At 48.3% G+C, this 27,137-nt stretch overlaps 1 long non-coding RNA gene across 1 annotated transcript; it reads left to right on the top strand.

Annotated features, from left to right (window-relative positions):
• The first annotated feature begins 623 nt into the window (after nucleotides 1-623).
• On the top strand, nucleotides 624-2,746 carry LOC122673572. Its single transcript, XR_006334723.1, has 3 exons — nucleotides 624-1,178; nucleotides 1,487-1,564; nucleotides 2,666-2,746. It is a non-coding gene; the product is annotated as an uncharacterized LOC122673572 (long non-coding RNA).
• The last annotated feature ends 24,391 nt before the right edge of the window (nucleotides 2,747-27,137 follow it).

Below are 27,137 nucleotides of genomic sequence, written 5' to 3'. Positions count from 1 at the left end.
AGACTGATCCTGAGTCTCCTGTGTCTCCTGCACTGCAGGCGGATTCTTTACCACTGAGCTGCCAGGGAAGTCTTTCTTTCTGTCTTTATGCTTATAGGGTTAAACAAGATCATGTGTGCAAGCCATGTGCATGGCACTGGCCCGTCACAGGCTTGTTGATTGCTGAAGACGACTATTTTCTGCAGCAAAAAGTTGTGTGGAATACTATAGAACTGTTTAAAAAGAGAGAGAGAGAACTCTCTATGGATGGGCAAGTGTCGCAGTGTTCAATGACAAAAACCAGGTGAAAAACAGCATGTGTTGATATCATCTGTTTAGGGGGAAAAAAAAAGAGGAAAAATAAAAATTTAGTTTAGATAAATGTAAACTGATATAAACTCACAACACATCACCCCATACTCTACAGTTACACAGGAAAGGAAGCGAGTGGGGGCCAGGGACAGTATCACTGTACACCTCTTGATCTATCTCAAAATTGTGCCCCATGCAAATATAGAAACTGTCCAAAGACTGAGTTTTAAAATATTAACAATAAAATAAGACACTCTTGTTTATTTGTTGAAAGTTGTGAGATTCGGGGTGGGTCTCATTTTTCACTCCCAGAGAACACACAACAGGCTGAAGAAACGTCATTGCTTGCAGATGCCTTGGAAAGTTACAGAGGAAAGATATAAACTCTGTGCAGGCACACAGCCTCTGCTCAGAGGTTCCTACGAGGAAGATGGAACAAGTAAGCGAGCCCTGAATTGCTGTTTTCATCATTATCATCACCACCGAGAGCATCCAATGGAACACTTGTGATGCTTTTCCATTGACGTGATGGTTTCACACATCTTAGCTCACTGAGTTCTCCAGCATACAGTGAAGTCAGCATTCACATTTTTATGATTCTTCTTCAGGTGTCCTTCTATGGCCTGTAGAAGGCACTGTCCCTGGCCCTCCCTTAGGCCCTGGTACTGTCAACCTCATGGCTTCTTATTATAAATAGTGCAAGGCCCTTCCCGCGGGCTCCCTGGCACATGCACTAGCCCAGCCTTGCCAGGCATGTTGAGGAGTCACAGCCCTGGGAGCAGCCTGACGGGAGCTGATGGCTCCACCACCCCCGCCGTGGGACATCTCTGAGGCCCCTACACAGTCTCCCGAGTCCCAGTGGGGTTAATCCTCAGTCGGTCTCTGAGGTAACCTGCTCCTTAAGGCATGGTGGGATGGCTTCCCTCTTTTCCCTTTCTCACCTCTCTCCTCCCCTCCTGGTGTTTCCTCCGATCACCAAGCAGATGGGCTGTGGGCTCTCATGTCTTCGTCTCTCTGTCATTCTCTGAGGGAGGCCAGCCCTATCAAAATCACACCCCTCGCGAGTGAAGGGGCAGGGGCCTGACCCAGACCCGACTCCCTCCACCCCTCCGTTCTGCTGCCCTCAGACACTCTCGCTGATAAAAGCCCTCCCTAATACTGAGACCAAGAGGGCAAACTTTCTCTCCACACTTAGGCTGAAGAATGCTCCGGAGCCAAGCACAGAGTGCTCCGGGCACCCGAGGATACAGAGCAAAGAGAAGCCCGCTATCAGGTAATGAGCACATGAGCATTTAAACAGTTGTGCTTTCTGAGCAACATTTTAAAAAGTGTTGTGATTTAGGGCTTCCCTGGTGGCACAGTGGATAGGAAAGTGAAAGTGAAAGTTGCTCGGTTGTGTCTGACTCTTCGTGATCCCATGGACTATACAGTCCACGGAATTCTCCAGGCCGGAATACTGGAGTGGGTTGCCATGCCCTTCTCCAGGGGCTCTTCCAAACCCAGGGATCGAACCCAGGTTTCTTGCATTGTAGGTGGATTCTTTCAGCTGAGCCACGGGAAAGCCCAGGGATACTGGAGTGGTTAGCCTATCCCTTCTCCAGCGGATCTTCCCAATCTATGAATCGAACTGGGGTCTCCTGCATTGCAGGCGGCTTCTTTACCAACTGAGCTATCAGGAAAGCCCTGTGGATAGGAATCCACCTGCCAATGCAGGAGACATGGGTTCAATCCCTGGCCTGGGTAAGATACCACATTCCATGGACCAACTAAGCCTGTGTTACACAACTACTGAGGCCTGCATGCTCTAGGGCCCATGAGCCACAAGTAATGAGCAACTGTGCTGCAAGTAATGAAGCTCATGAGTCTAGAGCCTTTGCTCTGCAACAGGAGAAGCCACCTCAATGAGAAGCCTGTGCACCGTAACTAGAGAGTAGGCGCCGCCCGCCACAACTAGAGAAAGCCTGAGAGCAGCAACAAAGACCCAGTGCAGCCAGTAAATACCTAAAGCTCTCCGTTAAAAAATTAATAGACGTGTTGTGATTTAAAACAAACAAGGTTCATGTTTGGAATATAACTGTAGATATTCATTAAGGCTTTCTCACTAATGCCCTGCTTTGATTTGGCTTTACCGTACCAAGAATTAAATTGTCATGTAGAATTGTTGATTATTTTCTTTTTTTTAAAAAAAAAATGCTCATTTGTGTATATTTGACTGTGCTGGGTCTTCGTTGTTGTGTAGGCTTCTTATTACAATGGCTTCTCTTGTTGTGGGGCACAGGCTCTAAAGCACAGTTGTGGTGCAGGGCTTAATTGCCTTGTGGTATGTGACCTACTCCCAGATTAGCGATCGATCCCATGTCTCTTGCATTGGCAGGCGGATTCTTTACCACTGAGCCACCCGGGAAGCCCATTGATTATTTTTTTAAGAAAATTGATCATCTCTTGAAGTGGGCTCTGTGGAAGGTAACTGCCATTGAAGCTTTGAAGGCGACTAATATTGGGGCCAAGACCCTGCAGGGGGAGGAGGGGCATCCAGAGGGCTGAAAGTTTCCTGTTCATGGACTAGCCTGTGCGTGGTGTGCACTGGGGCTCAGGCCTGGCTGGACCAGGTAGAATAAATGTATGTGAGTGATCAGGCTTGTGGATCCACACTCTCCCTCCCAGGCATGGTAAGATGAGAAGAAAGCATCAGTGAATGGAGACACTCATCTGGTTTCCAGGGGTCCAAAGGGCTGGCCTGCCAGGCACCACGCTGAGCCGAGCTTTGTCCTGGGGCAGCCTGGAGTCGTGCCCGAGGTGGTGGCTATGGACAGTGGCAGGACTCTGGAAGCCATGTTCAAGATCCAGCCTCCTAGGGAACATGCAACCTGGTGAGGTGGGGGCCTATGACCAGGCCAGGGGTTCACCCAGGAACAGGAGGGATGGCCAGGTGGATGTGTGGTGTTCCTAGGTGGCTTGTGTGCTGGAAAATGTTAAATGATAGAGATGCAAGGTCTCGCAACATGGAACCCACTGCCTGTTATAGCTTGTATCACTTGTGTTGTATCAGGGAGGTGGGGGGAGAGTTTGTCTTCAGGGCACGGGTTCCTGCAGGCTGAGGGTCATGTTTCATGCATTTTAGAAAGTCTGTTTCCTACCACAGTGCCAGACACTCAGGAGGAGCTCAATCAATGAGTGCTGAATAGAATGCAGGAGGAAATGTTCTGCATTCCAGCATCTTCTCTGAGAGAGAGATTGGATCAGGGGAATGGAAAGGTTGCTCTTCAGTCACCACAGACGAGTGGGATGGCTGGTGACCTGAGTGAATGCATCCCCCGGGTAGATGCTGTGGCTCTGGGGCTCTTATTATTATCTCCACACGACAGCAGCCCCAGCAGTGGATTCACTGCGGCTGTGACTCCTGAGGGTTCGTTTGGCTATAGCACAGGAGCTGCAGCTCCAGCTGGCTGGGAGCGTCTGGAGGGCCCAGTGACTGTTCAGTGACTGATATTCCCCAACAAAGCCATCTTCTCCTGAGCAACAGGGACGCTACCTTTGGGCCCTTCCCTGTGACGTGGGCCTTCTCTCTGGCTGCCCTAGGAGTGGCCAGGATTAGTCTAGGACTTTGACTATGAGGGAATGAGAATACTGGAGCAAAACTTTAAGGTGGAAAATGTGCTCATGGGTCAGTAAGCACAAGAATTCTGCGAGGAGGGTTTTCCTCACACCATCCTCCCCTCTGTCCCTCTCCACCGCCTGCCTCCAGCCTTCCCTCAGCTTATTTTGTTTTTCCTCTGACAAGTCTGGTTTTCTCCCCTTTGAGTCTCAAAGGTAATGTTGTATTCCAGGAGCCCGCTGCTGGGGTTCCCAGCTCAGAGCTCACTCTTGCTGGTAGAGAAATCGTGGACCAGTTACTGAACCTGCCGGGGCCTCAGCATCCCCATCTATACCCTGTGCATGCTGCTCCTGATAGCATCTATCCTACAAGGCTGTCTGAGGATTAAATAAAGTAACCACTGTACAAGGCTCAGAAAACTGCCTGGAACACAGTAAGGGCTGCACAAGTGTTCATTAATGTTATTTCCTGGTAGAGCATTTTGTGATGATTAAATACTGCCCTTGAAAGGATGCTGCCCAAACTCCTGGGGTTCTGCAGAGAAAATGAAGGTCATCTGGAAACAAGATGGCCTTGTGTTGGGACATTAGGAGCCAGTGCCCTCACGTTTGAAGTTAGTCAGTGTCTTGACCTTGCTGTGTGACCCTGGGCAAAGCAATTGATCTCCCTGGGTCTTAATTCTTTTTATCAGAAATAAAAGAGAGAGAAGAAAAAACAAAATAAAAGAACATCATATAGTCTTATTTCACAGGACAGTTTGGTCCCTAAGGAGGACTAGAGGGTCTAAACAATGTCAGGGGATGTTTTCAGCTGACCCTGGAGGATGGTGGTTTTCATCTATTAATATTATCTTTAAAACTCCCGAGCTCCTGGGGTGAGTTTGTTGTCGAGATAGAAATGAACCCTTTCAGGTTATGTTTCCAATGAATGTGAATTCATGTAAGTTAAAAATAGAAAAGTATTTCCTGGAAACTGTGGTTGTTCAGCGTCTTCCTTATCACTTCTCTGACCGCAAAGGAGTGGGGACAACTTATCTGAGGCTCAGAACTCCCCGATCCGTGTTTGCCCCATGGGCCTTCAGAACTCTGCTTTTGAAACCTACACTGGGACACATGTTAACCAAAGGGTTATTTCTCATTTGTGAAGATATTTGAAAAAGAAATAGAAATCAAGTTTCACTTGGGTATACATACTTTATTCTCTTTATTTTAAAGACTAATTTTGCAGAGCAGTTTTGGGATCATGTTAAATTTGAGAGGGAGGCAGAGATTTTCCATATACTCCCTGCTCCCACACATGCATGGTCTCCCCGTTACCAACTTTTGCCCCATCACAGTGGTAGACTTATTACAGTTGAACTACGTTGACACAATGTCACCTAAAATCCAAAGTCCGTGGCTTACCTTAGGGGTAACTCTTGGTGATGTACATTCTACGGCCTTGGGTAAACGTATAAAGATACCCGTGCTGTGCTGCGCTTAGCCACTTCAGTTGTGTCCGACTTTTTGCTACCCCGTGGACCACTGCCCACCAGGCTCCTCTGCCCCTGGGATTCTCCAGGCAAGAATACTAGAGTAGGTTGCCATGCCCTCTTCCAAGGGATCTTCCCAACCCAGGGATTGAACCCACGTCTCCTGCGTCTCTTGCATTGCAGGAGGATTCTTTACCACTGAGCCACCAGGGAAGCCCATAAAGACATATCCCTACCATTATAGCATCGTACAGAGCATTTTCACTGCCCATAAAAGTTATCTGTGCTCTGCCTTTTCATCCCTCCTCTCCTGCCCCTGGCACTCAACTTTTTACTCTTCCCATGGTTTTGTCTTTTCCAGAATGTCATTAAGTTGGAATCATACAGTGTGCAGCCTTTTCAGGTTGACTTCTTTACTTAGTAATATGCATTAAGTTTCCTCCATGTTTTTTCATAGCTTGATAATTAAAAAAAATTTTTATTTTATTTTAAAGTATTTATTTGGCTGTGCCTGTGTTGTTGTTGTCTTAGTTGTAGTCACTTGGAATCTTTGACCTTCATTGTGGCATGCAGCATGTGAGTTCTTGGTTGTGGCATTTTCGATCTAGTTCCCTGACCAGGGACTGGACCCAGGTCCCTTATATTGGCAGCTCAAAGTCTTAGCCACGAGACCACTAGGGAAATCCCACTGATAAATTATTTCTTTAGTGCTAAAAATCTTCCATTGCCTGGATGTACAACAGTTGATTTATTCACTTGCTAAATGACATCTTGGTTGATTCTAAGTTTGGGCAATCATGAATAAAGCTGCTATAAACACTCATATGAAGGTTTTTGTGTGGACATAAGGTTTCAGCTCCTTTGGGTAAATACCAAGGAGCACAGTTGCTGGACTGAATCATAAGAGTATGTTTAGTTTTGTAAGAAACTGTCAAATCATCTTCCAAAATAGCTGTACCATTTTGCATTCCCACCTGCAAAGAATTTGAGTTCCTGTTGCTCCACGTCCTCACCAGCATTTGGCATCAGTGTTCTGGATTTTGACCATTCTAACGTTGTCGGCATGTAGCAGAATTCACTATTGTTTTAATTTGCATTTCTGTGATAATGACATGCATATTTTTGTATGTTTGATTGTAGTCTGCGTATTTGTCTTTGGTGAAGTGTCTGTTAAGGTCTTTATTTTGTGTGTGTGTGTTTGTTTTTTTGTTAAGGTCTTTAATCCCTTGTTTTGATTGGATTGTTCATCTTCTTATTGTTGAGTTTTAAGAGTTCTTTGTAAATTTTGCTTGGCAGGCTTTTCCACATGTGCCCTTGCAAGTATTTTCTTCCAACCTGTAACTCATTTTCTTATTCAGTGTCCTTCATACAGTTTTTAAGTTTAATGGACTTCAGCTTATCAATTATTTCTTTCAGGTGTGTCCCTTAGGTATAATACCTAAAACGCCATCACTATACATTTTGTTTTATATTTGAAAAGGCATTGTATTTACATAATGAGAGAAATATGAAAGTGGGGTTGCCCTATACAATCTGTGATGAGTTTCAGGGCACAGGTGTCTGTTGATCTCATCAGCATCCGTCCATCACCTCCCAGAAACCCTGATTTCCATTGGTAAGCCCTGTATCTCTATGGAAGTTGACACCACCAGCTTTAGAAAGAGAATATGTGATCTAGCTAATCAATAGACCCAGGCCTTGGCCACAGTTATTGGTTCAGTGTTGGGTAAATGGCTAAAGCCAGTGTGAGCAGAGTGAAGCTCAGGACTCTAGTTTAAAAATTTGGGACAAACACATCCTCTTTTCCTCACAGGCAGTATGATTTATCTCTATGAGGAATAAAGGTGCTACAACCAATTTTTGCTACCTGGAAGGCAGCCATCCTCCAGACAATACACAGACAGAACAGATCAGTGCTGAGAAAATGTTAGAAAACAGAAGGGAGCCCTAATGAGATTCAGACCTTCTGGAACAAATTGTGCCTGGAGACTGTTCTCGAGCTGGACGTTGGGGTTACGTGATCTGATAAATTCACTCTATCAGTTAGGGTCTAGTCGGGGAAGAGAAACCACACCAGATATTTCAAAACACAGGGGCTTAATAAAGGAATTTGTTACACAAGCGAGAGATCAAAAAGAGGATGCTGAGGTAACCCAGAGATTAATAATACCTGAGGTCAGCAGAAAAGGGTCAGAGGGTGGTTAACAGAGCTTATGACCTTGGAAGTCGGTCTCACGAGACTGATACTGGGCTCCTGGGGGGGCACAGACCCCTGAAGTTCTCAGACCACTGATGAGAGCAAGAGACTTGACAGGTGCTCACATCCCCAGGGAGGTGCCGGGGGCTGTCTGATGCTCAGTGGATGAGGAAGCCCCTCCCCAGGTGCCATGGCTGATGGTAGGCTCTGAACTCTCTACAGGGACGTGTGAGGGGCCTCGGGGAGTGTCAAAAGGGATTGGGAAGTGGAGCCCACTGTCTACTCTTGCTGGAGAGACACTAACAAGAACTGAAAGTCAGAGATGAAGTTCTCCTTCTTTTCTTTCATCTCCCAATATTCCTCTAATGCCTCCTATTAGCAGAACTTCACAGAGAGCCAGCTGTCATCAGAGTCTGTGAAAAGTGGCTTATGGGGACCCTTCCAGCATCACAAAGCAAAAAGGGGATGAGAGAAGAAAGATAAGAAGCAGGCATGATGGTGGACACGTGAAGGTGGACTACACCAGCACTGCATGGGTAGAAGGTCATCTCCTCTCTCTGACTCCGGACGTATTGTGGACCAAACCTTGGCAGAAAACACTTAAAGAAAAATAAATTCATGCCTTCAGCAGTTAGCGGAGCATCTGCCCTCCTTCTGAGTCACCACCATACTGTTTGTTCACTTCCCCTGCTTGGAACCCCCTCTCTCCACTTCCTGTTCTCATTCTGCAAGCACGCGTTGAACACCTACTGTGTGCTGAGCACAGGAAACACAAGATGAGAAGGAAAGGAACCTGACCCCCTGCTCTAGGGGCCTTCCCTTCTCTTTCCTAAATGCCCCTCCTTCCAGAAGGCTTCCCACATGTCTTTCCCAGCACTCCAGCAAAATCCCGCAGCCTCTGCCTGGGTCTCTGCATGGCTGCAAGTGATTATCTACAAGTATGTGTGTATACGGACATGTCATCTTGCTTTTAATGAGTGCTTTATTTTTGTTGGTCCCATCTTCCCCCTGGAGCGCATAAGAAATTTGAAGGTTGGGTTTCTGTTTCCTCTGTTGCTCATAACTATGTGAAACGTGCAGGCAGCTGTGTTCCAAAGGGGAGAAATCCAACCAGGGTTTCCAGAGCCACAGAGCAGCACTTCCGGTGCCTCGGAAGATGCAGGATGGGTTCCTCACACCCATTCTGTGTGGTCCTGACATCCCGATTATATTGGTTCTGTTGTGAGCAGTCCTGTCACTCTCCCCTTCCATCTCAGGAACGAAGGCTTAGGTGGCTGTCATTTACCTAAGGGCTCGCAGCTGGCACATCACAGAAGCCACACTCCAGCATCTGCTCCTGCTTCTATGGGTCCACAGCTGCATTCACAGTGCCACTGACCTTAATGGGTATGGGTGTGTGGTTACAAGGACTTCCCTGGTGGCTCAGTGGTAAAGAATCTGCCTGCAATCCAGGAGCCGCAGGAGGTGCTGGTTCAATCCCTGGGTCGGGAAGATCCCCTGGAGGAAGGCATGGCAACCCATTCCAACATTCTTGCCTGGAGAATCCCATGGACAGAGGAGCCTGGTGGGCTACAGTCCGTAGGGTTGCAAAGAGTTGGACATGACTGAAGCAGCTTAGCAGGCATGTATGCATGTGTTGTTACATATTCCCCCGAGGCTTACTCTGTGCTGGGTGCTGCAGCTTTCCAAGACCGACCGGTCGGTGTTACTACTATTCCCACTTTTATAGAGGAAACCGAGGTTTTCAATAGGTAAGTTAAATAGTTTATGTAACCTGTAACTGGGAAAGCTGAAACTCAAATCTAGGTCTTTCTAATACCAAAGGGCATGTTTTAATTGCTATGCCATCCTGCCCATAACTGTGATTTAAAATGATGATTCAACTTCTAGAACTCACTTCTCTGTGCTGATGTAACCAGGCTCTGGAGTTCAAGCATCAGGGTTAAATTGCAGCTCTGCAGCTCTGGGCAAGAAGTTTCGCCTCACTAGACCTGTTCCTTCCTCTGTACCATGAGCATTAAACAAACAACGGAAAAGTAGCGCCAACCTCATAGATTTGCTTGAGGATTATATGAAAGAGAAAAAATACACGTGTGCTTTCCACAATGCCTGGCACAAGGCTTATCCTTATAACAGCAATAATTTTTACTCCTGGCCTTGCCCAATCGGTTTGGCTGGCAGCTTCCTTGGTAAAACCATGCTCATCAGGCCATTGTTTGCACTCAAAGGCCTGAGTCCGAGGAGCCTCTGATACTCCCAGAAGCTTGTAACACAGAACCATCCCTACAGCTGCTGGGGAAAGCCTGTGCGTGCAGCCGGCCTGCAAACCCCAGGCCTTGTTGATGTCCTGTCTTAGCCGGCCTGCTCAGCTGCTCCACACATGCTCCATAAATGGGAGTCATTAGCGGTGAGCCCCATAAACACCCCCTCTCAGCCCTGCTGAGCGCGTGTGCTGGCTGTGTGGCAACCGCTCGGTCAAGCTCATCAGCCCAGATATGAAACAGCTATCAGCGTGTGTACAAACCAGCATGCCCTAAAAAGAGCCTTCCCGGGGCCAAGCGGGGGCGGCTTCTCCTGGCGCCTTGCACAAACTCTGCTCTCACTCATCTCCCCATAAAGGACCAGTTAGTTCAGACGAATAATCACAGCCATTTGGCTCAGGCTCCTCCACGGGGACATTTCAAAGTGGTGATCTTCTTTGCATTTAATAAAACTCCTTTATTAGTTTCCCCATCCCCCAAGTTAATTGAGGGAGCAGATTTGAAGCAAGGGGGCTGATGGTCTTGGGTTTGCCAAGCTGAACCGATTCTGTTGCAAGCACATACAAATGCTGTGTGCACGTCCAAGTGGCTGAGGTGAAAACACGGGAGCTGGGAGCTGGGAGCTGTGTCACAACACGCTCTTGTTCACTCTCAATAGATTCTGGGTTCTGGTAGAACTTGGGCTGTGGAAAGAGCCACAGCAGGCACGAAGCTTATGCTACACTGGGGTGGGGAAAGGGACATGGAAGCAGGAGGAAGCTGGTGTCTCAGTGGAAGGATGGCAAGCACATCAGAGAAGTGAAGGTTAATAGCTCTGATGCAACCTTAGAGACCAGATCTGTCCTGAGAAGAAGGCAGAATCAGATGTATTTAGCAAGTGTTTCCTTAGGTACAAGGATAACTTCAGAAGCTCTGTAGTCCTCTCTGAGTCTCAGTTTTCCATTTACAAAATGGAAATAGGGATAGAAGATCAGGTGTTGGAGGCAGCAGGGTATCAAGCTGGGCTGACACTTGAGGCATGAGAAAAGACATAGTCATTGTCCGTCTTTCCCCTGAGGGTATTTCTAGGTGGGGGGCGGTGGGGGGAAGCCCCCAGTGTGGAGTGTGGTGAGCGGTCTTTGGGGAAACCATGGCTCAGCAGGAAACCAGTCCTGATCTTGAGGCCAAGCCCCCAAGACTCCCTGGCCCTCCGCCAAGGAGTGGGAGGGAGAGGGGGAATCCAGAGTTCAGGAGCAGAAAGAGGAAGAGAGAGAGAGGGGGCCCGAGGACAAGGAGGAACAGAGAGGAGGCAACTGGCCAGCTCTGGGGGTGGGGCAGCAGCTAGGCAGGCAGGAGGGTCTGCAGGACTACCTCCCCAGCAGCAGGAGCCCCAGGGCCTGTGCATCCAGTGCAGCCGCTGGGGGAAGGTCTGGGGCACTGCTGGTTCTCCTGAGGCTTGTGGAGATTTAGGGCTCTGTCTGCTGGTCACTTACATGGCCATGAACATCAGCCCCAGTGGAACCTCCCAGAATCCCAGGCAGACACCACTAACTGAGGCTGGGTCCATGTCTCCCAAGAGGTGGAAGTTTTCTATCTCAGGCCTTTGTCCCAGTACAGCTTCTTGCCTCTTCTTATCTCTTCTTGGGAGTCTGGTTGGTGGGTGAGAGATGCAACTGACAGGAAGGGCACCCAGGAAGGCAGCAGGTGCTACAGGGAGAAATGGACAGGCAAGGGTCTCCATCGTCACTTTGCCAACTTTGGAGCCTAGAGGCTAATGACAGATACATCAGACATGGCACCCTGGATAGACTCAGATACTGGGGATGGACCAATAACAGGGAGCTGCACAGTGACTGGCTAGAACACAGGTCCCAGCCCCTGAACCCCGCCTGTCAAGCCACCCACAGCACTTCCCCCATCCCCTGCTGGTCCCATGGGTGGCCCTAGTGGATGCTGAGGCTAGGACCACCACCTCCCCTCTGCCCCCTCTCTGCCCCTTCCTCCTCCTGCCCGTATTTAGAGAGCTTCCCAGGCTGACAATGACCCAAACCTGAATGCTGTCTCTCTCTGCAGAGGGGCCTCCTTAAACGGCCTCAGTCCCCTTTAAGAAAGTCTGCATTTCTCTGTCCAGACGACACCCTGCTCTAGGGTCCAGGCAAGAACCTTCTTTGCAAATTCTTGACAACACCATTTTTTATTTCATCCGTCTCCAGCTCCCCTTATATATCAGACCGCTGAAATGTGCCTAAAAGGATTTGTCGTTCCTTCTGAGCCTTTATGACTTTGTTCTTTCTGTCTGCCCTGCTGCCGGAGTCCTGTGCGAAATGTTAATAACCTTAGAAACAAATCTGAGGAGTCTCCGGGAAGTGCTAGGCTGTTACCTCCTGAAAATGCAGATGGAATCTCCCCCTCCCTACAGACCCCTGACATTTCTAACCTTTGTTTCATTCCCTTCATCACACCACTCACCCCTCTGGCTTTATGTCTTGTTTATTATCCCTTTAAATTACATACCCCCTTAAGAGAGAGAAAGAAAGTTCGCCATAGAGAACAAAGAAAGTTAAGGCCTTTTAAAGTACATTTATGGAGGCTTTTCATGAACTTTACAAACGGAGTAAAAAACAAGTGTGAAAGGATTTTTCAAGGAAGGAACATGCTTTTGCAATTTGCTGGAAGTTTTCCCTTGTGTTCCAGAAAAGCGGCCTCCCCATTACTCACCAGGGAGGCACGCAGGCCAGGGAGGAAGGGGAATCGGGGAATAAAAACAGGCCTTCCCCCGTCCATGTGCAAACAGCACTTAATAATCAAATTGAAAAAACACACAAATGAAATTAAAACGTTTTCCAAATGGGCTGCAGCCCTGAGGCCAGACTCCGTGGGGCCACGGCCGGGCGAATTTGTATCTTTGCCTTAATTGGGCTCCAGGCTGTTAGAAAAGCCAGATTCTGGTGTCAACAGGAGGTAGGAGGCGGCCAGTGGAGGCAGAGAGAGGCCACTGGGGACAGCACCCTGGCCTCTCTGTGTTCACCTCTCCCTGGGGCATCACCTATTACCTGGCACTCAGCTCCTAAACCTGCTCAGACCTCTCCCCTACGGCAAGAACCTGCCCTTGACCCTATTTGCACCAGCTTACTCGCTCATTCACTCGCTCAGTCCCATCAGCACAGGGCTTTTACACCAATCTTAGAGCAGAAACAGAAAAACCCCAAAGCCAAAAACATCTCTTGACACCCTTCCCCTTTGGCTGTGACGCCATCTAAACGCTCCTGTTTCGATGGTCTGTACTCTTGCTGTTCAGTTACTCCCTTCTGGGTCCCTCCTGTGCCCGTCTGGTCTGTTGTTTTCCTATGTCTGCCAAAACTGCCCTCCAAGGTCAAGGTCAGTGGCCCCTCTGTCCAGATGCGGATAAACCCAGGTCTCAGGGCTCATCTTTGACCCACCAGCAGCGGGGGTGCCACCCCTCCTGCTGGAGACACTGTCCTCACTTGGCTCGACCCCACCTCTTTCTCTGGGCTCTTCTCCACCGTCAATCCTTCAGAGCCACCTTGGCTGGCTCTCTTTCTTCCCTGCCCTCTTATATCGGAGCACCTCAGTGTGCCTTTGTACCTTCCGTTTATGATCATTCCCTTGGTGACCTCATTCATCTCTTGGCTTTGAAATTATCTAGTATGCTGATGACTCTTGCTTTTTTTATCTCCTTTTCCAGATTCTCTCCCCAGTTTCAGACTTGTGTACCCAAGTCTCTACTCAACACCTCCACTCGGATATCAAATAGACATTTCAAGGTTAACATGTGGAAAATAGATTCAAATCCAAAGTCTTTGCAGTGAGTCTATACATTCTTCTGTCCTTACAACTTTTTCACCCCCTTCTAGGCACACTAGGCTCCTTGCTGTTCCTTGAAAAAGCCAGACAGGGCACCCTCTAGAGCCGTTGCATTGACTGTTTCCTCTCCTTGGAAGGCTCTTCTTCCTGATATCCACACAGTTAAGTTTAGAGTTTTAAAAAATGTTTTCCTGAACCAGGATCCAATCAGATGCGTGGTTGTGGTTGAATTTCTTTAGCCCCTTTAGATCATCCTCAACAATTAAAAAAAAAAATAATACTGATGTTCTTTTTTTTTTTTAAAAAAAACTATCTCGACCATCTCCTTGAGTGTCCCATGCTATTCAGCAGCCTGGCCATCTCCACTTCATGTCATTTAACCTGTTCTTCTATCCCCTGTAAACATGGCCTCTTTTCAATCCTTCCCAAGCTAGTGAATGTCTGGGTATGGGCAAAGTATCAAGTGTGGGTGAGAGACTGAGCAGCTAAATTTAGTCCAGTTAATGAAGTTGTGTATTTAAGGAGGTGGAACTTTACATTAGGCATAATGGAACGTTAACAGAGGTTTAAGCAGGCAAGAACCAAGGTGTTATAGGAAGGTTTTAAGTTTCAGAATCTGCAAAGGCTCTGAAGAGGTGAAAGGTTAAGAAAGAGGCTCCTGCACTAGCCTTTTTATAAGATTTGATGAGAGCTGGAACTTGCCGTGGACATGAAGAGGAGGTGGGAGCATCAAGAGATGAGTTTTAATTGACAGAAACATATGTGCATAGAATTAAGTGTGAAGTTGGGGAAGCATGGGAATCTGAGGACACATCTGAGGTTTCTGGTTTGGGTTACTGAGTAGACAGTGTGAACAGCCACTAGCATAAGGATTTTAGGAAGAAAAATGTGTTTTCTGTGGAAGAATACACATTTGAGACCTGTTTAAGTTTAAAAGGCACTGGTATTTAGTGCCATGTGATTATGTAATGTCTTTCACTGTGTTGTTCTTGTCGCTAAAGCTAGGTTTTTTCAAAACACTATTTATTTATGTATTGTTCTGCTGGGTCTTCACTGTTGCTCTGGTTTTCTCGTCTTTAATTGTGGCAAGCAGGGGCAACTCTCTAGCTGTGGTGCCTGGGCTTCTTATTGCGGCGGCTTCTCTTGTCGCATAGCATAGGATCTGAGGCACTCCGGCTTCAGGAGCTGCAGTTCCAGGCTCTAGAGCACAGGCTAAATAGTTGCGGTGCTCAGGCTTACTCGCTCCTCGGCATGTTGGATTTCCCCGACCAGGGACTGAACCTGCGTCTCCTGTGCTGGCAGGTGGATTCTGCATTCTGAGCCACCTGGGGAGCCCTAAAGCTAGATTTTTAAGCACACAGATCTGCTGCATTCATTCATTCACTCATTCATTCATTCATTCAAGAAGCATTTATTGAGTACATTTGTATTGATTATTCACTTATTCAATTGTCACCTATATCCCACTCCAATATCAAAAATAAGCAGTAAATCTGGACATGGAATACTTACATGGAATCCTGCTATTAGGTTTTTTCCCCCATTGTATAATAGCTTTCTTTACCTGAAGAAGGTAAGCAAGAAGGACAATAGGCTTTCTCTATGCCCGGATCTCATTTAAATTCTCCCAATAACCCTATGAGATGAGTACTGTTATGAGTTTTCAGGGAGGAGAAGATTATAAAGGGGCACCTGGGGATGTGGGGGATGATGGATATTTTCGTTGTGATTGTAACAACTGTTTAACTGGTGTATACATATATACAAGTTAAAGCTTACCAAACTAAACACTATAAACTTGGAAAGCTCACTGCATGATGATTATACCACAATAAAGATGTTTTATAGAATTTTTGATTACTAACCACAAAGTAGCCTTTGATAGGTATCACTTGCTGAGGAGAAGTCAATAATTTAGTTACAAACAAACAAAAATATGTTTCTCTGGGTTTCCCTTCTTTTTTTTTTTTACCCTTAGACCTCGATTTCTGATTTTATGGTGGCTACCTTCTCCCCCTCACCTTCTCCAGAATGGTTTTGGTTCAAACAGAGCTGGGTTTTGTTTGTTTGCTTCAGGTATAATTTACAGAGATCAAATTTACCCTCTTTAGTGTACAGTCTTGTGTGTGTTGACAAACACATATATGCATGTAACCACCACCACAATAAAGACAGAAAGAAAGTATTTCCACCCTCCTTCAAATGCCCTTGTGCTGCTTAGAAGTCACTCACCTTTCCTCAGCCTCAGCTCCTGGTGACCACTGATGTATTTATTTCCTCTATTAGTTTTGCCTTTTCCAGAATGCCATATAATGGGATTATACAGCATGGAGCCTTTGGAGTCTGCTTCTTCCACTTGGTCCGACCTTCACCTCATCACTGATGACCTTGGGGCCCCATCACTCTTTGTTGTGGGCCATCCTGTACACAGTAGGGTGTTTAGCAGCATTCCTGGCCTCCACCGATTAGACGCCAATAGCATCACACCCCCCCACCACAACTGTCATATCAAAAATGTCTTCAGATATTGCCAGATGTCCCCTGGTCGGGGGGAAGGTCAAAATCATCCCTGGTTGAGAACCACCAATCTAGAATAATGCATTTGAGAGCACATGTGTTGTTGCATACAAGGTTTACTATACCATGACAGGCTTCTCTGTCCATGGGATTTCCCAGGCAGGAATACTGAAGTGGGTTGCCATTTACTCCTCCAGGGGATCTTTTCGACCCAGGGATTGAACCCGTTTCCTGCGGCTCTTGCATTGGCAGGTGGATTCTCTACCACTGAGCTACCTGGGAAGCCCTTTTACTTAAAGAATTATAACTATTGATACTACCACATACTGTCCGTGCAAAATAGGACCATGCAGAAGGAAGTCAAAAGAATGAATGGACACAGACCCAAACTATGGTTGGACGAGACCTCTCTGAGAAGAGGAATGAGACTGTATGGAGACAGAAGTTTCTTTTCCTCTGAAAGCATTTCTTCCTCTAAACAGACACTTGAATTGTGGTAGTCCACTGGTCTCAATCCTAATGGGGCAGTGTTGGCCAAGATATCCACTGCTACTGAACTTCCCAGGACTCAGCCACAGTGAAGAATCAACAACAGGAAAGAGGGCAGGACGAGTGGCTGTGAGGGGCGCTGCCCCCACCCACAGGCAAGTTGAGCAAATCTGTCCATCTCTAGGTATCTCGCATATCAAACAAGGATTATGGCACCAGTAGGACGGTTAGCACTGCAATGAGGAAGTGCTGGGAGGTGAAGAAAGTCAGCAAGTTCCCTGTTCTGTGAGCGGCTGGGCTGCATGGACATCTCACCACACTGGTTTCCACTGTTTGCTTGTTGGCTGACTCGTGCATACTTCATGCTGTCTGTCCACTAATGGCCTGCACCCACTTAATTGCGTGTGACCACACATCTGTGCTGGTGAGCGGCTGTCAATGCACTTAAGGGGTAGGGGAGGGGTTTCGACAGGGAAATGTTCTCCAAAATCCTGGAGGGGGGACTGGGGAGGACAAAATGCCCTGGGCTTGGCCAGATACAGTGCCCTGGGGGTCTGTGCTGATTGGATAGGGGCACAGAGGTTTCTGTTTAGAAGAAAAACACTTCTAGGGAAAACAGGCATAGATTTGGCCTTTGCATTTTCTTCTGGAGAATGCTGTTTATAATAATAACCATCGCAGGATTGGGCAAAGCTGCATTTGTTGATTGAGTAAGTAAATAAGTGAATACATTTAGTAAACATCTGGCCCAAGGCGAAACTGGGAAATAGATAAAGCTGGTCGTGGGTGCTTCCAGATTCTATGTTCAACTCTTTACTTGCTTTTTAATAAATTCAACAAACATTGAATGAGTAACTCCTAGGCTCCAGGCCCTGTGCTGTGGGGTAAGAGGGCAGAAGTGTATATGTTTAAAGTCATCCTTGCAATTTTATCTGTCAATCATACCTTGGTGAAGCTGGAAGAAACCGAGTGCTGGAATGATAAAACACAGTCTTTACCCTCAAGCAGCTCACCACTGTGTCCTGTGACAGATGGAGACAGCTGGGGACAGCTGGATCTCTGTATGATGAGTGAACAATGGAGGCAGGGAGGCAGCCACCATCATGCTTGCTTTGTCGTGCCACATGGGCGAGACTTTTAGTTCTCAGGTGCTAGATCCCAGATGAATTCATTCAACATCTAGTATATGTAGGACACTGTTCTTTAACTGGATAGATAGCAATGGACTGAAAAAGAATAAAAATAAAATCTCTGTCCTCGGGGGTCTCGTGGGGTAAGGCCCACAATACAAAATTAATTAGGTAAATTATACAGTAGATCATATAGAGAAATATAAGGCAAGCAAGACAAACTGGGCACAGGGCTGCACTTTCATGGGGTAGTCAGGGAAGGCCTCTTATTTGAACAAATACCAGAAAGAGCTGAAAGGTCAGTTATCTCCAGAAGGAACATGCCAAGCAGAGGAATTGGCAACTTCAAAGGTCCTGGGGTAGAAGCGTAGCATTTGAGGGATCATGAACAGTAGGGCCAGGTTAAGTGTAGAGCAAGCTGAGAGGAAAGCAGGAGGCAAGGTCCAGTTGTGGGGCCAGATGTGGAGAACTTGGCAGGTTACGGTGAACACTTCGGTTTTTAATCTATGTGTGATGGTATATGCTATGGTCTGAATATCTGTGTCCACCCCTGCATCCTCCCATCCCCTGTCCCTGCCACCAAGCTATTCAGACCCATATTGACACTAAGATTCTGCAGGGTTGGCCAGCCTGGGTGGTGAGTCTCATGTTGGCATCACCCAAACTCTCAGCTAAAATGCATCTTTGTGTGCACATGGAAAATTCTTTTCCCAAGGCTGTGCCCAGCGCCAAAGTTTGTGTTCTCAACCACAATGCTAAATGACCTTCAGATCCCTGGTCTCTATCACCTCCAAGGTTAACCCTCCAGTACAGCCATCTTACAACAATAGTTAGCAGTCCTTGGGAAACAAGAGAGGAGCATACAATAGCACAGTGGGTATCATGATTTTCAGATACTCCAGAAACTCAGCCTTGGGACCATTCAGCATGAAATGGGACTCTTTGGCCCTCAAAGGTACTAGAAACCTTGGAAATAAATAACCACTTGTTCAAATCTCTTAGGGAAAATTAAAAATGGTGCCAAGACAAGAAATAAAGGGCCATTTATATATATGGAGAGGCAACATGGTAGGAGAAGGGCATGGGCTTTGGTGTCAGATAGACATGACTTACCATCCTGACCTTACTGCTTATTTTCTGTGAAAGCTGGGGCCAAAGACAAAAGCTCCACGCACCTCAATTTTCTCACTTGGAGATGAAATTAGGACCTGCTTGCAGGGTTGCCGCAGGAGAGATGTAATTAAGTACAGAGTATGTGACACATTAGAGGTGCTTAATGAAGAAAAATTTTACTATTCCTCAAGCACTCTTGTAGAAGCTGGGGTTATACAAAGTGAGCACATGGTTGTGCATGTGTGTGCATGTGTGCACATGTGTGTGTGCACGTATGGTCCCAGCTCAAACCTCTTCGGATTCATCCATGTTTGCCTGGCTGTGTCTGATAAAAGCATGGGTGAAGTTCCAGGAGCAGATCTGTGAAAAGATATTTGGATAGAAAGAGAATATGGGGATGGTTTGGTCAGATGTTCCTAGGTTGGGCCAGGGAGAGTCAGCCTCGGACAGTGTTGCCTGACCTGGTCCCAGAGATGTGAGTTTGAGGAGGGGCTGCAGGAAGATGACGGTTGAGTTACTTTTATGAGATTCTAAGGCCCCCTGATGTTGCTCACCCCCAGGGTGCATCATTGACACCTGTTCGGCTCTCTCCTCCTCCATCATGTGTATAACCAATTCCATTTGTTGTGGAAAATAAAGGTGGTGTGTCTGTTTTCCTGCTTGGACTCTGTAGTTACACTGCCATCTTTGCCAGAGGCAGGGATAGCCTAAGGAATCTCAGGTTGTATGTATTTGAATATATATATATAAATATGGAGGAAGAGGATGTAAGAAAATTTCATGAGATGCTAAAAATGACCCTCACTTGAGTTATTCGATTCTTACTAACAATCCAAGCATCTCCCTACACCAACATCCCCAGGAAATGGCAGACTTGTTCCCAAAACCCAGCAAGATCCTTCTCTGATCTTTCTTTCCTCAGCTTGAGCTCATCTGGACTCTGACTCGCATGGTTTGCATCCCACTGAGGTTAGGGTGTTCGATTCCATTTCAGATTTACTTCCTTCTTGTGGGTAGACAGTTACAGTAATGGCTCCCAGCAGAGCCAGGGCTCCCTCCCTCTATCCACACCCTGGGGCTGTCCCCTCCCACATGGACTCAGAGCTTGGCCACGAGACTTGCCTTTGCTAATGGGACAGCAAATGTAACACAAGCAGAGACTGGAAAATGGTTGTGAGTTGTCTTTCCCTCTCTCCGACTGCTTTTGGAACCATGTAAAGAGGCAGAGACTGGTTTCTGGAGACACACAGCCTGCCGACAACCAGCCTCCAGGCCTAGAAAAGTGAGTAAGGCCACCCAGCCCCATTTTGAGCTGCCAAACAACTGCAGTCAGATAACCCTAGGCGAAGTGAACAGAAGAACCACTCCGATGAGCCCAACCAAACTGCTGACCCCCAACCAGAACCATGAGTGCATAAAATGGTGGTTGTTTTCAGCCACTATGTTTGGGGGTGGAATGTTATGCAGCAGAGGCTAACACACACAGTTTTCTCTCTACCTTTTGTCCTTTTCTACCAGGTGGCTTAGATGGTAAAGAATCTGCCTGCAGTGTGGGAGACTTGGGTTCGATCCCTGGGTCTGGAAGACCCCCTGGAGGAGCGCATGCAACCCACTCCAGTATTCTTGCCTGGAGAATTCCATGGACAGAGGCTACAATCCACGGTCTTTCAAAGAGTTGGACACAACCGAGCAACTAACACTTTCACTTCTTTTACCAGCTTGCTATCACGTTCACCCCATTAACCACTCCTTCTGCAGGACACTGACCTCTGCCCCTCACAGGCACCTAAGCTGTTTCCTCACCAAAGGAAAACTTGTCCTGTGCCCAGAAGCGTGGGTTCCATCAACAAAGATCCAACGACTGTCCCTGTATGGCTTCCCCCGAAGAGTTAAGCCCTGACTTCATTGCATGCAAAGTTTCCTTTTTTTTTTTTTGGAAAAAAATGTGGTTTTGCTTCCAAATGATGTTCCAAATGTCTCTGGCTCACCAAGAAGTAATCCCTCAGCTGGAAAACGCAGCAACACTGCTATTTTAGTATGGCATCAGGCCTCTGGCTTCTTGATTCTGCCAGGGCTGCCGATGCTTCTGAGATGGAAAACTAAATCAACGGCCTAAGATACAGAGACTTGTCCCAAAGGGATATTTCAGAAAGGAGAGGCCCTCTGCTTTCTTTCCATTTCTGCTTCTTTCTATCCAACTCCTCACTCCTCCAGCTAAAGAGGGGTCTTCTTCCTCTGGGGCAACTGAACTTCTAACCTGCTTAAGTGGAGGCCCATCTGTTGTCCCTGACCCTTTGGCTTCTCCCCACACTCGTCCTAATTGTTCTCTGATGAAGGGTGAACGTAAGCCTATGTAACACTCCAAAAATGCACGGCTGGCTGACCAAACATTAACAAGAGAGACAGCTATGAGAAAACAATATGCCTGTTTGCTCAACCTCCCTTTCTGCAGGCAGACTACTTCTGGAAACTTTCCCATCTCCAAGGGAAGAGGTGCTTTGCTAATCCTGCCAAGTGTCAAATTGTATGGCGTTTGAACAGATTTCTCCGGCTAGCGCTGTTTATCAGAGTGTCCCTTGGTGGAAACTCCTGTGAATGCTGTGCAGAAAGTGTCTCCCCTGGACCCAGTAAAGGCGGCAGTTTAAGGAGGGGTCACGTCTTACGAAAATAGTTGCCTTTTCTAAAGCACTGCTCTTCCCTGAAAGAGATTAGCTGGGCAAAGATCACGGAGGAGAAGCAGTAGCTCAGAGGCCACCTCAGGTACTGAGGATGACTCACAGACCACAGAGAAAGGGACTGGGGCTTGGAGTAAAACCGACAGGATGGGGCCCAGCCTAGTGGTCTAAACGTCAGCTGTGACCACCTCTCGGGAAATGCACATGGGATCCAAGGTTCCTAGGCCTTACTAATCTGGGTCAGAGAAGGCTCACAGTGACAGTAATGGACCTGGCACTCCTTGCTTTTCTCTCTTTCCACTCAAAATTTCTAGGAGCACTCTCTTCTGTTTCGCATCCTTAGGGAAGACTTCCTCCCTCCCACCAAGATTATTCCTGGAACTTGCTTATCTATCTCTCCCTCCTTTGTGCCCTACTTTGTCCTGGAACTTTCCCATAGAGGACTTCTACACACTTGATTGTGTTTACTTGTTTGCAGGGTTCATGCCTTCTAATGGACTCAGGCCTCCTGCAGAAAGGGGACATGTTGTATTTACTCCGTATCCCCGGCTGCCAACCCAGTATGTGCGCTGAGTAGGCACGCAGTACTGGCTGGATTAGTGATCCTTCTCATTTCCCATTGAACATGGAGAAGGCGGCATGCCCAAGGTCACCCAGCGACTGAGTGCCTGAGTCTGGATGTGGACCCTGGTTTGTCCTAATCTAAATTTGTGATATGCCAATTCTGCACCTGGCCTCCCCAGTTGGTGACCCCTGCCCACCACACCCACCCACACACACATACATACCCAGACACACAGAGGTAACAGGAGAGCATGGGCAGATTTACAGGGTATCAGAGATGAAGCTGATTTAAGTCATCAAGGAAACCAACTCAATTATTTAAGAACTGAGGAAACTGAACTAAAGAAATCAAATTATTTGTGTGAGTTGATATGCTTTGACCTATTTTAGGTCAAATTAAAAATGAAATTAAAAGACACTTGCTCCTTGGAAAAAAAGTTATGACCAACCTAGACAACATATTAAAAAGCAGAGACATTACTTTGCTAACAAAGGTCCGTCTAGTCAAAGCTATGGTTTTTCCAGTGGTCATGTATGGATGTGAGAGTTGGACTATAAGGAAAGCTGAGTGCCGAAGAATTGATGATTTTGACTGTGGTGTTGGAGAAGATTCTTGAGAGTCCCTTGGACTGCAGGGAGATCCAACCAGTCAATCCTAAAGGAAATCAGTCCTGAATATTCATTGGAAGGACTGATGCTAAAGCTGAAACTCCAATACTTTGGCCACCTGATGTGAAGAGCTGACTCATTTGAAAAGACCCTGATGCTGGGAAAGATTGAAGGTGGGAGGAGAAGGGGACGACAGAGGAAGAGATGGTTGGATGGCATCACTGACTCAATGGACATGAGTTTGAGTAGACTCCGGGAGTTGGTGATGGACAGGGAGGCCTGGCGTGCTGCAGTCCATGGGGTCGCAAAGAGTCCTGCCTTCACAGAGATTTCAGTGAGGTTGGGAGGGAAATACAAACATAGTCATGAATATGGGGCAGGACATGACAGTTTTGAAGTGGTTCAGGCCCTCAAGCTGGGAGAACTCGCATTGGCTTGGTAGAGTCAGGAGAGGTTTCACACAGGAAATGGTATTGAGTTGGGCCCTGGAAAAGGGCTAGATGATGGACAGCTAAGGCAGGGGCCCAGCATGCTCAGTGGCACAGAGGAGGGAAAGTACATCCTGTGTATAGAGGATGAGATGGTTGGATGGCATCACGGACTCGACGGACATGAGTTTGAGCAAGCTCCAGGAGTTGGTGACGGACAGGGAAGCCTGGCGTGCTGCAGTCCATGGGGTCGCAAAGAGTCGGACGCAACTGAGCGACTGAATTGAAGAGCAAAAGGAAAGCTAAGTGATTGGGACCCAATGAAAATAGAGTTCTTTAGGCTACAAGAGAGGGGAAGAGGGATATCATTTTAAGGCACTAATATGCTTTTCTCTTCTGTTTCCCACTCTCCCAGATTCACCCTAGATATCCATCTGCCTGCAGGAGAAGGGATGACTATGTGGGGAGGGGGAGGAGCAGGAGGAGGGGCAGAGGAGGCAGGGGTGGGGAGGAAAGTCTGTGTGCAGATTCTTACTGATGACAGAAGGAATTCCAGAGAGAGACCCAGGTACTGTTCAGCTTTGGTCGTTCAATATAGGATTATGCAGAAATTCCAGTCCTAGGAGCCAGACCATTATCTCAAGAAGGGATTTTCCAGATTCTTTTCCCACCTCTCTTAGGACATCAAGAGAAAGTCTACTATATATAAGATAGATAACCAACAAGGACCTACTGTATAGCACAGGGAACTCTACCCAATATTCTGTGACAACTTACATGGGAAAATAATCTAAAAACGAATGAATATATGCATAATTGAAAAAAAAAAAGAGAGGAAGCCTGAAGCTTGGTGTTCTCTTATATACACAGTAAGATGCCAACGCCAGTCATTTAGGCCTCATGGGAGTCAGAAAGGAGGAAACAGAAGTATTGGAAAAGCCCACCCTTTTTCTCTACCTGAGTATCTTTAAAAAAGAGGAGGAAGTAATCAGACCAAGAATAGCCGGCCTGCCCTGCTATAACAGAACTGCCCTGCCCATCCCCACCTCTGGGTCTGCAGAAGGAGGGTGTTGGAGGCGTGAGGGTCACCCTGGGGACTCTGGGAGGAAGTCATTGCCTGTGCTGCCCTTTTAGAATGCAGGGCACAGTCACAGAAAAGGAACTCTGGTTGGAAAGCCTGGGCGAGGCCTGATATTCAGCTTCCCTGGGCTACCCTCAGGCTCATAGGGGTCAGATGCTGAGTTGGAAGCCAGTGGGCCCACTGAGGGGGCCTACGGTTTGGAGACAAAGGGACCTCCCAGCTAACAGAGTGGCAAGCCCATGGCGCTGCAGTTCAACTGAGACCAAGACACTAAATCCTCAGTGGGAGCATTTCCTCAGCTGGAAGAATGGGCCACGTTTTGAGTACTGGAGGCCTGGAGGTCAAATATGACCCAGGAAGGAAAAAAAGAATGCCTCCCCAAAGACCAATGGATGGCACACATCCATGGCCTTCATGAGACCCAAGAACTCCAACTGCCCCTGGTGCCATGGAAAGGGGAGAAAGCCCCTCACTCCATAAGCCTGGGCCTCTAGCTGTGGGCAGACAGGAGGAGCAGGGGCTCCTGGAGACAGAAGTGTTTTTCCTTAAGACCAAACATTATCCACAGGGCTTCAAGTATCAGTTCAAAGTCTAACTGGGTTGACATTTAGTTTATCCTTCCCAGCCCACTAACTAGTGGGTGTGGCTCAGAGGAAAAAGACCAGATTAGTTCTAAGCAAAGTAATGCTACTCTGTTTTCGCTTCACATTGGATATGTGGTGTGAGTTATATTTGTGCAACCGGCTACTCTTGAGTCTCAGGACATCAGGGCTAGGCTGGGCTCCCCAGCCTGGGGAGCAGACAGTCAGCCTGCAAGGCTGCCCCCAGGCTGCTCTTACATGCTGGGCTCCCCTGGGGCCTTCCTAACAGGACTGCAGGCCAACCAGGCCCCTCATACATAATGGGGGGTGGGGGAGGGAGTTGCCTTCTGGAGAGGGGCCCAAGCAAGTGGTGGGGTCTCTGCTCTGTAAGGTGAGAATCAGGAGTGGGGCTGGTCTGAGGTGAGGGGAGGAGGGAGTTATGCACTAGTGGGAGCGAATAAGGAGAAGAAAACAGAAAGAAAGAAAGATGCAGGAAAGAGCCTTAGAAAGATAAGTGCGGGCTTGAAAATGGTTATTGTTGTTCAGTTGCTCAGTTGTGTCTGACTCTTTGCGACCCCATGGACTGCAACACACCAGGCTTCCCTGTCCTTCACCATCTCCTGGAGCCTGCTCAAACTCATGTCCACTGAGTCAGTGATGCCATCCAACCATCTCATCTGACAACGGTGAGAGGACCCAAGGCTGGGCTGGGGTCTTTGCCACACGCCTCCACCGTGGGACTGGGAAGCCGGAGCGCCCTGAGAGCCCAGTGGGGATGGATGGCGGGGAGGCTAGGAGACGGTGTGGAGGCTCTCCAGTCTGAGCTTCCTGGGCAGAGAAGGGCAGGGAGGGAGACGGAGGAGAAGGTGTACACTAGTGACCCTAATTACTGAGCAGACTCAGGAGGACAGCTTCTGGAGGTTGCCCCCAGAGGGCAGAGGCCCAGGAGGGAATGCCCGGACCCGTGGTCGGGGTTGGGAGGCGCAGCAGTCGCAGCAGGCCAGCTAGGGGGTTGAGGGGGGCCCGGCCTGGTCCGTGGAGCCTCCCCCCGCCACCTGTGGGGGGCAGCCGCTCGCCTTCCCCGCCCGCAGGCCGCGGAGAGCGGCTTTCGCGGGGCGCTGCTGCCCCCTCCCGGCTCGCTCGCCGGCCCTGGGCGTCCTGGAGCTGCTTCCCCGCCGGGAACCTGGGGCCGGGGGATCGGGGAGGGATGGAGCGGGGACCGCGGGCTGCTTCCCTCCCGGGTGTCCGACTCCGCTGCTCGCTCTCCGCGCCTCTGCCTTCTGTCCGTCCTCCGTCTCGGGCCGCATCCACGCGTCTGCTCTGGCGGATCCAGTGTCTTGACCCTCACGCGGTGGAGCTTGGAGATGAGGGTGCCGCCGCGGGCTCAGCGGGGCGTACCAGGCCTGGCTGGCCGTTGAGTCTCTGGTGCTCCCTGAAGATGCTTGTCAAAGCGCCGGCGGCTCTGGTCCTCCCACAAGAGGAGTTCGGGTCACTAGTGTCCGCCTTCGCCTCCGTCCCCTCCCCGCTCTCTCTGCCCTCCTCTGACCGCTGCTCAGACTGGAGATTCTCTGCGCCATCTCCCAGCCTAGCCCTGCCGGGCACTCGGCTTCCCAGCACCACGGTGGGCCGTTTTCCACGATCGGGGGCGGGGGGTGGTGGGGGGCGTGCGGGAAAGACCCCGGCCCAGCCTTGGACCCTCTCAGTGACATCGAGCCCGCACCTCTCATCTTCCTAAGGCTCTTTCTAGCATCTCACTTTCCTTACATCTTCTCTTTATCAGTTCCCACTACTGACCACATAACTCTCTCCTCATCTTCACACAAACGGTCTCCTGATCCTTAATTCTCAGTTTACCGCTCCACTACCCACGCTCTGCCTGCCAGCCCAATCAGAACCCTGAGTTCTGACTCCACGATGGCCCTCAGTTAACCCAGTGATCACTTTGCTGCTCAACCCCAAGCCCGCTTCTCAGACTTTGTTTGATGTTTCTGCTGCCCATCTCAGGTGGCACTAGCGGTAAAGAACCCGCCTGTCAATGCAGGAGCTGTAAGAGATGCGGGTTCGACCCCTAGGTGGGGAAGAGTCCCTGGAGAAGGAAATGGCAACCCACTCCAGTATTCTAGCTTAGAGAATGCCATGGACTTGAGGAGCCTGGCAGACTATAGTCCACAGGGCTACACGGAGTCAGATACGACTGGAGCAACTTAGCACACGCAGCTGCCTTTAAGCCTATTGACACTTCTTTCTGCAAATATTCTCTCCCTTCAATTTTCTGGGCCACTCCCTCTGCTTTTCCTATGACCTTGAACCCGGTCCGCCTCAGTTTCCTTG

This window comes from Cervus elaphus, chromosome 17 (assembly GCF_910594005.1).
Source record: "Cervus elaphus chromosome 17, mCerEla1.1, whole genome shotgun sequence".
NCBI lineage: Eukaryota > Metazoa > Chordata > Mammalia > Artiodactyla > Cervidae > Cervus > Cervus elaphus.
The sequence above is the reverse complement of the archived record's forward strand: the minus strand, read 5'-3'. Positions and strand labels throughout refer to the sequence as shown.